The following is a 7,384-nucleotide window of genomic DNA, read 5'->3' as shown; positions in this document are numbered from 1 at the left end:
ACAACTAGATTGCCACAGCTGGATCTTCCTCTAGCTCATGTGGTGGTAGTTGAGAAGCTTGCAGGACACATGAACAGAATAATTGATAAATGGGCCAATGAATACCGAACCTTAGATTGGAAAGAGATTCGGGAACTCACGTGGAAAGGACAACCATTATTTATGGAAGTGTTCTCAACAAATACAGCCAAACCGGGAGAGACAGCCTTTCTTGGAGAAACTGTTGCTCCTCCCCTACGAGAGTTCACTAGAAAGGGACCTTCAACATCTAAGTGGACCACTACTAGTAGCCCAACTCTAGCACCAAGATATCGTCCTACACCAAATGTGCGACCACAGGTCACACCACACCAACATCTTTCTCACTATAACAATCAGAGGATAGGGGAGCCAACTCGGCCTCCCATTAATGCACCTCCTGAAATGCGAGTGACAAGATCCTTGGAGGGGTTTGATGAGGCTGGTAATAGGGTACCCACACCAATTTTGGAAACATGTGGACCATCTTTCCAAAGAGAGGAACAATTTCCACTGAGAGTGAGAGGCCGTAGGCCCTATGATGAGTATTCATCAAGACAAGTAAGGCCATCAACTCTTCAGAAACTGGTAAAGAAGTATGAAGGGTCGGGAGATCCATACGATCATGTAGCAGCATTTAGACAAGCAGTTCGAGCTGAGCAAGTGGCTGATAAGCATACTCAAATTGAAGGATTTGGACTCACTCTTGAGGGAAAAGCCCTGGCTTGGTTTCAGGCATTAGAGGCTTCAGACAAATCTTCTTTACGAGTTTTGGAAGAGAGATTCATTGCTGCTTTTTCCTTGATGGGAATTCAACATGACACGGTAGCACACATCTACTCTTTCAAACAAGGCGAGAATGAGAGTGTTAGAGACTGTGTAAATAGAATGAAGCAGTACATTAATCGTTGCCCAGAAGATGAGAAGCCCGCCCAAAGTCGATTAATTTCTCTCTTCTTAAAAGGACTCAAAAATTCAACACTGCATACACATCTCTATGCGAAGAAACATACAAATTTCAATGAGTGTTGCCATGATGCTATGGATTTCACCGATAACTTCAAATTCCAAGATGGTTCTGGCCCAGAGGTGAAACCTAGAGATCAGTGGGGTGATGACCAAAGTTCAGGGTCTAGCGCGCTAGTAAATCCCGACCAGATAGCTAACCTTGTACTACGGAGATTGGGACAGACCTATCGTCCACCCATGCAGCCACAACAACAGCAGCAGAGAATGAGGAGTGTACTTCCTACAGGTCCTCATCTTTGTGGAGCATGTGGCGGTGACCATAAAACAGAGGACTGTAATACCTTTTCTCCTCTAGTCACAAACCAACCCACAAAGAAGTGGTGCCAAGCCTGTGCTTGGAACTTTACTCATACCACACAGGAATGTACTCGCATCGCGAGAATGAGACAGGAACGTGAGCAGCCGAGGGGTGGAGTGGCTCCACAAATGTATCAACAGTATACTAGTTTTGAACGTAAGCCACCGATGGCACAAGAGCAAGCACAACCTGTTCTTGGTGCTCAACCTCCTGCTCCAGGGACTGCTCCTGTGAGGGTTGTCGACTACGACAATTCAAATATGTGTAGAGAATTGGTAAACCCAGGTTATGTGGAGGAAGAATATGTATCATATTCATCCAAAGAAAATATCTTTGAAAGTCCCGCATACCCAAGCCCAGCACTAACCAGGGGAACAAAACTCTTTAATGTTGCTAGGCGGCTACCAACCTAGGACTCCAGGCCCCTCAGGTCAATGGCAGCCAAGGAAAGTAGAGGCCAAACCAATGGGCCCCTGTTATGAGTGCGGAGAACCCCATTGGGCTCGTGATTGTCCACATCGCTCAAGACAAGCATCTCGGTCCAATACAACAGTACAACAGTTTCCACCAATTGAAAGATATTGTCTAGGGTGTTGTGTAGAACACTTCCCAAAAGACTGTCTGCTGAAACCACATGAGGAAGGCACCTCTCAACCAAAGGTCTCACTCAACCTTGTAGGGACAGTTCCATCACCACCTTCATCTGAGAATGAGGATGTCGTGCCACTTAGAGTCATGACTAGATCACAGACACGAAATGCCGAAATACAAACTGATGAGACACCTCGAACTAGGGATGCAAAGACAAATCTAGTGGACAAGACCCTATAGTCCAATAGAAAAAAAACCACTAGGAGGAAGAAGAATCGAAACAAGCGAACTAAAAGTGCATCCACTAGTTCTCAAGAAGCCTCTAAACAAAACATGAGGGATAAAACTTTTACTTCCCAAGAAGTGCATGAGGAACATCAACCTCAACATGAGCCTAGTGCTAAACAAAATGAGGCTAGTACGACTGAGGATAGTTCTGGGGGTTCTGTTTTTGTGGATAAAGTGAATGAGACTCTAGAGGCCATCATTGATGCTCATAGAAGTCGCATTGCAGCTTTATCTGAGCTACCCAAGAAGCTTCAAGAATACCCAAACCCTCGTGAAGAGAAGATCAATCTAGCTGTACATCAGCAACTCATTAGGGAAGCTCAGTCAATACTTGAGGGACCACCACCACCTATTCCTCGGGGCCCAACCTCTCTTAAGCCAAACATTAGAAACTATACCAGAAGTGTCATCAAGTCGGGAAATGAAAAGTGAACTCATTTCACAAGCTCATAGCGAAAGGTCTGCACCAATTGACACCCAATTGAAAGGGGGTAATCTGCCACCACCTAGCCTTGTCTTCCCATGCAATGATGAAGTTATTGATGCTAATGAGGACATGGCAAATGAGATGTGGGCCGCAGTTCATGAGAACATGTCTTCTATTAGTTCGCCTCCATTCTCTGAGGTGGATTTTACCAGGGGCACGGAAAATAAATTTAGACACCCAAGCATCCAGGAGGAAGTTCAAACAATTGTTTCTCCTAGAAGTAAGTATACAATGAAAACATTACCATCATATCTGGGAGAATATGAGAACTGTTCTCAAACCTTGAGGATACCCTCCATGCATAAAAGGTTGACAAAGGAGAAAGATATAAGTATGGTGCAAGCTATTTTTTCCGCACCAGTGGCTTGTACCTTACCTTTGCTCGATTTGATAAAAATTCAACCTGAGTTGTGGAATGATATTGCCACATGTTTGTCAGAGCAGGTATTGCTAAAAAAGGGGCACCATGAGTGTACTATACACCCTGAGACAAAGCATGTAATGCCAGTTCCTATCAACAAAGTAGGAAAATTTTGTGAGGACGATCAGGGAAATGCTACCCTCCCATTAGAAGTGCGAAAAGTATCTTCAACTGCAATACTTGATAGTGGTGCAGGAGTGGGCATTGTCACAAGGTCCATTTGGGAAAAATGGGGCAAACCAGCTATTAGGAGTACTAGGATGCGCTTGCAGCTAGCAGATGGAAGCTTAGAACATCCCCTTGGGCTGCTTGAGAACATATTAGTCACCACATGTGGGATTGAATATGAACACACCTTTGCAGTAGTGGATTTTGGAAAACGTCCAAACTATGAAGTGATATTGGGTAGACCATTCATGCGACAATTTAAAATGATTCAAGATTGGGGATACAATTATTTGTACCTCCGACATGATTCTGTCATCACAAGGGTCAACCTAAGGAATCACTCATATCGTGATGTAACAAGGTCTCCAATAGATGAGTTTGATTCTGCTTCATCTGAGGGCTCAAGAGTTACATTGTCCGATGGACGAGAAGATCTGTGGATGTGTGGAGCCTCATGTAGGGATTTCAACACTGAGAGACTTAAGGGTAATCGAAGTGTATCAAACGAGGCATACATTCCACAACCCTTACCTGAGCATTTAATTGATCCATTAGAATGGAGTCATGTCCTTGCAACATTATCGACATGTGCTTTACCGAAGCCAATTCAATTTTGTGACTCAGATGGATATGATATTATTCCTATACGAATGGTACAACCACGTGCCCTTTTAGATGATTTGTACTATAGGAATGCATCCACAACAGCATTGCATGTTAAGGAAGTCTCGGCTACTCCACGAGCTTTATCGTGTCAAAGGGGTAATGTTTCTACCTTACCCAACCCACAATCAAAATCTGCTCTTGAAGCTCCAAAACAAATGATGTGGATAATTGATGAGTACTCAAGTGAGGGCCATGGTTGGCATGTTCCAACTACTCTAGTTGCTGCTCAAAGAAGGCCAGGCAAGAAGGAATTATCAATGTGGCTACCCAAAGATGCGTACAAACTTGTACCATCTAGTCCAGTTGCTAAGCCTCCTAAGAAGCACATCATTTCCGAGCCTAAACCTCGGATTGTTAATCGATGGGTCCCAAAACATGTTCTTAAAGCACAAGGCTATTATGAGGGTGCAACAGCAATTTGGCTTCCAAAATGCCATGCTTTGCTAGGGGTAACAGAGTCTTTCAGAAAGATTCCAAATACCACCCTTGATTTTCCATATCAGTGGGTGCAGAAGAAATCAACACAAACTCTTCAAGAAAGGAAAGGTGGCTGTGATAGCACCTACAAATCTACTTGTGTTGATCTTCCTAAAACATGTAATGAGTCACCAGTTGTCCCAAATTCTCCTTGTTACATAATTCCACCATCAAACTGGTGTACCTAAGACACATCCAACTCCAAAGGAGTCTCACTTGAGCATAGATTCTAGCATTTCAAAGCCTAAATCCTCTTATCTTGCTCAAATTCCAAGACAATTGATAAAATTTTCACTCAAGAAGGACATACCTAACACCAAAGATAAGGCATTAACACTACAATTGAAGCTCTTTGGTAGATCAATGTTTGCATAGTGTGGTTCCTTATGCCTTTAAAGGATTATGTTCTTTTTGAGATGATCTCCACTACCAGCGCAAGGGTAAGTTCAGTGACTCCATAATAAGATCGACAAGCCAGGGCACTTTTCCCCTCGGCTATATTCGGTGTATGGCACCAATGGCAAATTTTATTTTTTTCTTTTCTTTTCTTGTTTGTTAATAAAAATTTTGCAGAGATCTTCGCTAAAACAAGAGCATCAAACACGCCCCACTAGTCCACCTATCGTGCAAACAAATTAGGAAGGGGGGAGACATGCTACGCTTACAAAGATCAAGGAGGAGCAATCTGCACAAAATCAGCAATGCATCAATGCAAACGAACAACATCAACAGGGCACTACAACAGGTGTATTCAAATCTTAATCTTTATTTCTTTATGTGCTCTTATCTTTTGAATATATAGTTTGCATGTACACACAATGTTGGCTGCTTGAAGTTTTTGATTAGTTGTTAAAATATGGTGAGTGAATTCTAGAGTCTTAGAAGACTTAGGAAAAGATATTTCTATCTAAAGACAGTGTAGGATATATACCAAGGGAATATGCCAAGTTCTTATGCTTTCAAGGTATATTAGTTATCTCTAGTGGTAGCTACCTCTTAGATATGAGCTAGGTGCTAGGAGTAATAATCATTTATAAAAAAATTATACCCTAAAAAATATATATATCCAAAGTAAATTGAGACATAACGTGTCTACAGCCATGAGAAATGCTTGGTAGGACCTGGGATTGTCTTAGCACCTTGGGGCCGATGCCTTGGTTTCCATGGGGTGAACACTGGTGTCTAAAAGCTTTAGAAAAAGACCTGTGAGGATTCTATCGCCTTGATGGATGTTGGTAGGACTCTGGGGTACACTATGGGCCCTCGAGACCGATGCCCTCATCTTCATGGGGTACTCCTTAGGTCATAAAAGAAAGACAAAGGGTCTGTCGCCCTTGAGATACTTAGCGGTCTTTAGATTCTCTTGGCGGAGGTCTCTTGGCCATTGCTTGGGTCTCTTTGGGATAGAACCTTAATCTTTATCACCTTCTACACACACATCAAAAAAAAAAAAGAGAAAAAAAAAAGAAAAAAAAAGAATTCCAATCACCTTTGCTAATATTCAGGAGTAGGTTTGCCACTTAGGAATAACTTACATACTTGTAGGACATTGAGACTGAGGTCATAACCGGCGGTGTACTAAGCACACTTGCCTTTGCATAGCACTATCTACCACTTAAGTCTCACTTTGCCTAGACTTTACTCACCTATTTTAGGACTCATTAAAACTTTAATCAGCCTTGCACTTATATGCTCACGTGTGAAATTATCATTGCTGTTTTTTTCTTTTCTTTTCTTTTTTTTCAATAAAAGACTTTAATGTATCCATTCTTTTTTTGTTGCAGCTCTTGCTACTACCGCGCTCGAGGACGTGCGCAAAATAGGAAGGGGGGAGTGTTGCATGACAAATGAAGATCAATACAAGGATGCAACAAAAAAAGACACTTAGGGCTCTTGAAAAGAGTTCAAAGTTGTAGATGAATGTGGGAGAGGGCTTGACAATAATCCCACATGGGAACTTTTGGGAGTTCTAGAATTTTTGTATAAAAGGTGGCTCATTTGAGAGCATGGACAGATTGGGAAAACTCATGTTTGAGCTCTCTTGAGACTAGCTCTCCCTCTTCTTCCATAGAGGTGCAAGCTCTTCTCTCTCCCCATCTACATTGTTGTAAGTTCTATTCTTTTGTTAATTCAATGCAATGAGTTGATATTTGTCTCTCTTCTCTTGTCAATTCTCTTGTGTGCATGTTTCTTATTGATAGCTTCAAGGATTGTGTGCATGCTAGGGAAATGAGTATTTGAGAATGAAGAATGCTTTGATCTTGTGTAAGCAATAGCTAAGCTTTCTTCTTGTTTGGATGTATGGATGAGTGGAATGTGGAGTTGAGTGAGCAATAGCAAGATTGAGCTTGAGTGTGTGTTGAGTCTATGTCAATAGTAGTAGTTTTCTTAGCAATCTCTCCATCAAATGGATAAGCTTTTGTGCACCGGTACGGGTTGAATCCCTAGCTCCGAAAGGGATGCAAATCCCATTGGATTGAGCTAAGTGTGGATCATACTACTCTTGCTACAAGTGAGAGAGTTTTTCCGTCTCTCCATTCCTACCTATGAAACCCTAGATCCAACAAGCCTGCCCTCACAAATTCTAAGTCACTACATTATGGAGGAAGACCAAATGTACCCAATGTACTTATTAGCAGTCCCAATGTTGCGGGCTAGAGAGATGAATATAATGGCAAAACGACCACCTATACAGTGCTATAATTGTGCAAGACCTCACCGAGTGGATGAGTGTTCTAACAAAAAAGGGATGGCGAGTACCTATGTAGGTCCTCCCGCATCATTAACTCCCTTGTGCATAGGGTGTGGAATTGACCATATGTATAAAGATTGTCCACTTAGACCTGGAGCAACGGGGAAGGCTCATGAAGCTAATCTGAGCACCAACATTAACCTGCTGAGTGTGAGAGACAGTTTCATCCACACGATTCCTCTCAATGCC

The sequence above is a fragment of the Cibotium barometz genome, chromosome 38, assembly GCF_041138505.1.
Source record: "Cibotium barometz isolate CiBa-2024 chromosome 38, ASM4113850v1, whole genome shotgun sequence".
Lineage (NCBI taxonomy): Eukaryota > Viridiplantae > Streptophyta > Polypodiopsida > Cyatheales > Cibotiaceae > Cibotium > Cibotium barometz.
This window is presented reverse-complemented; position numbering follows the sequence as displayed.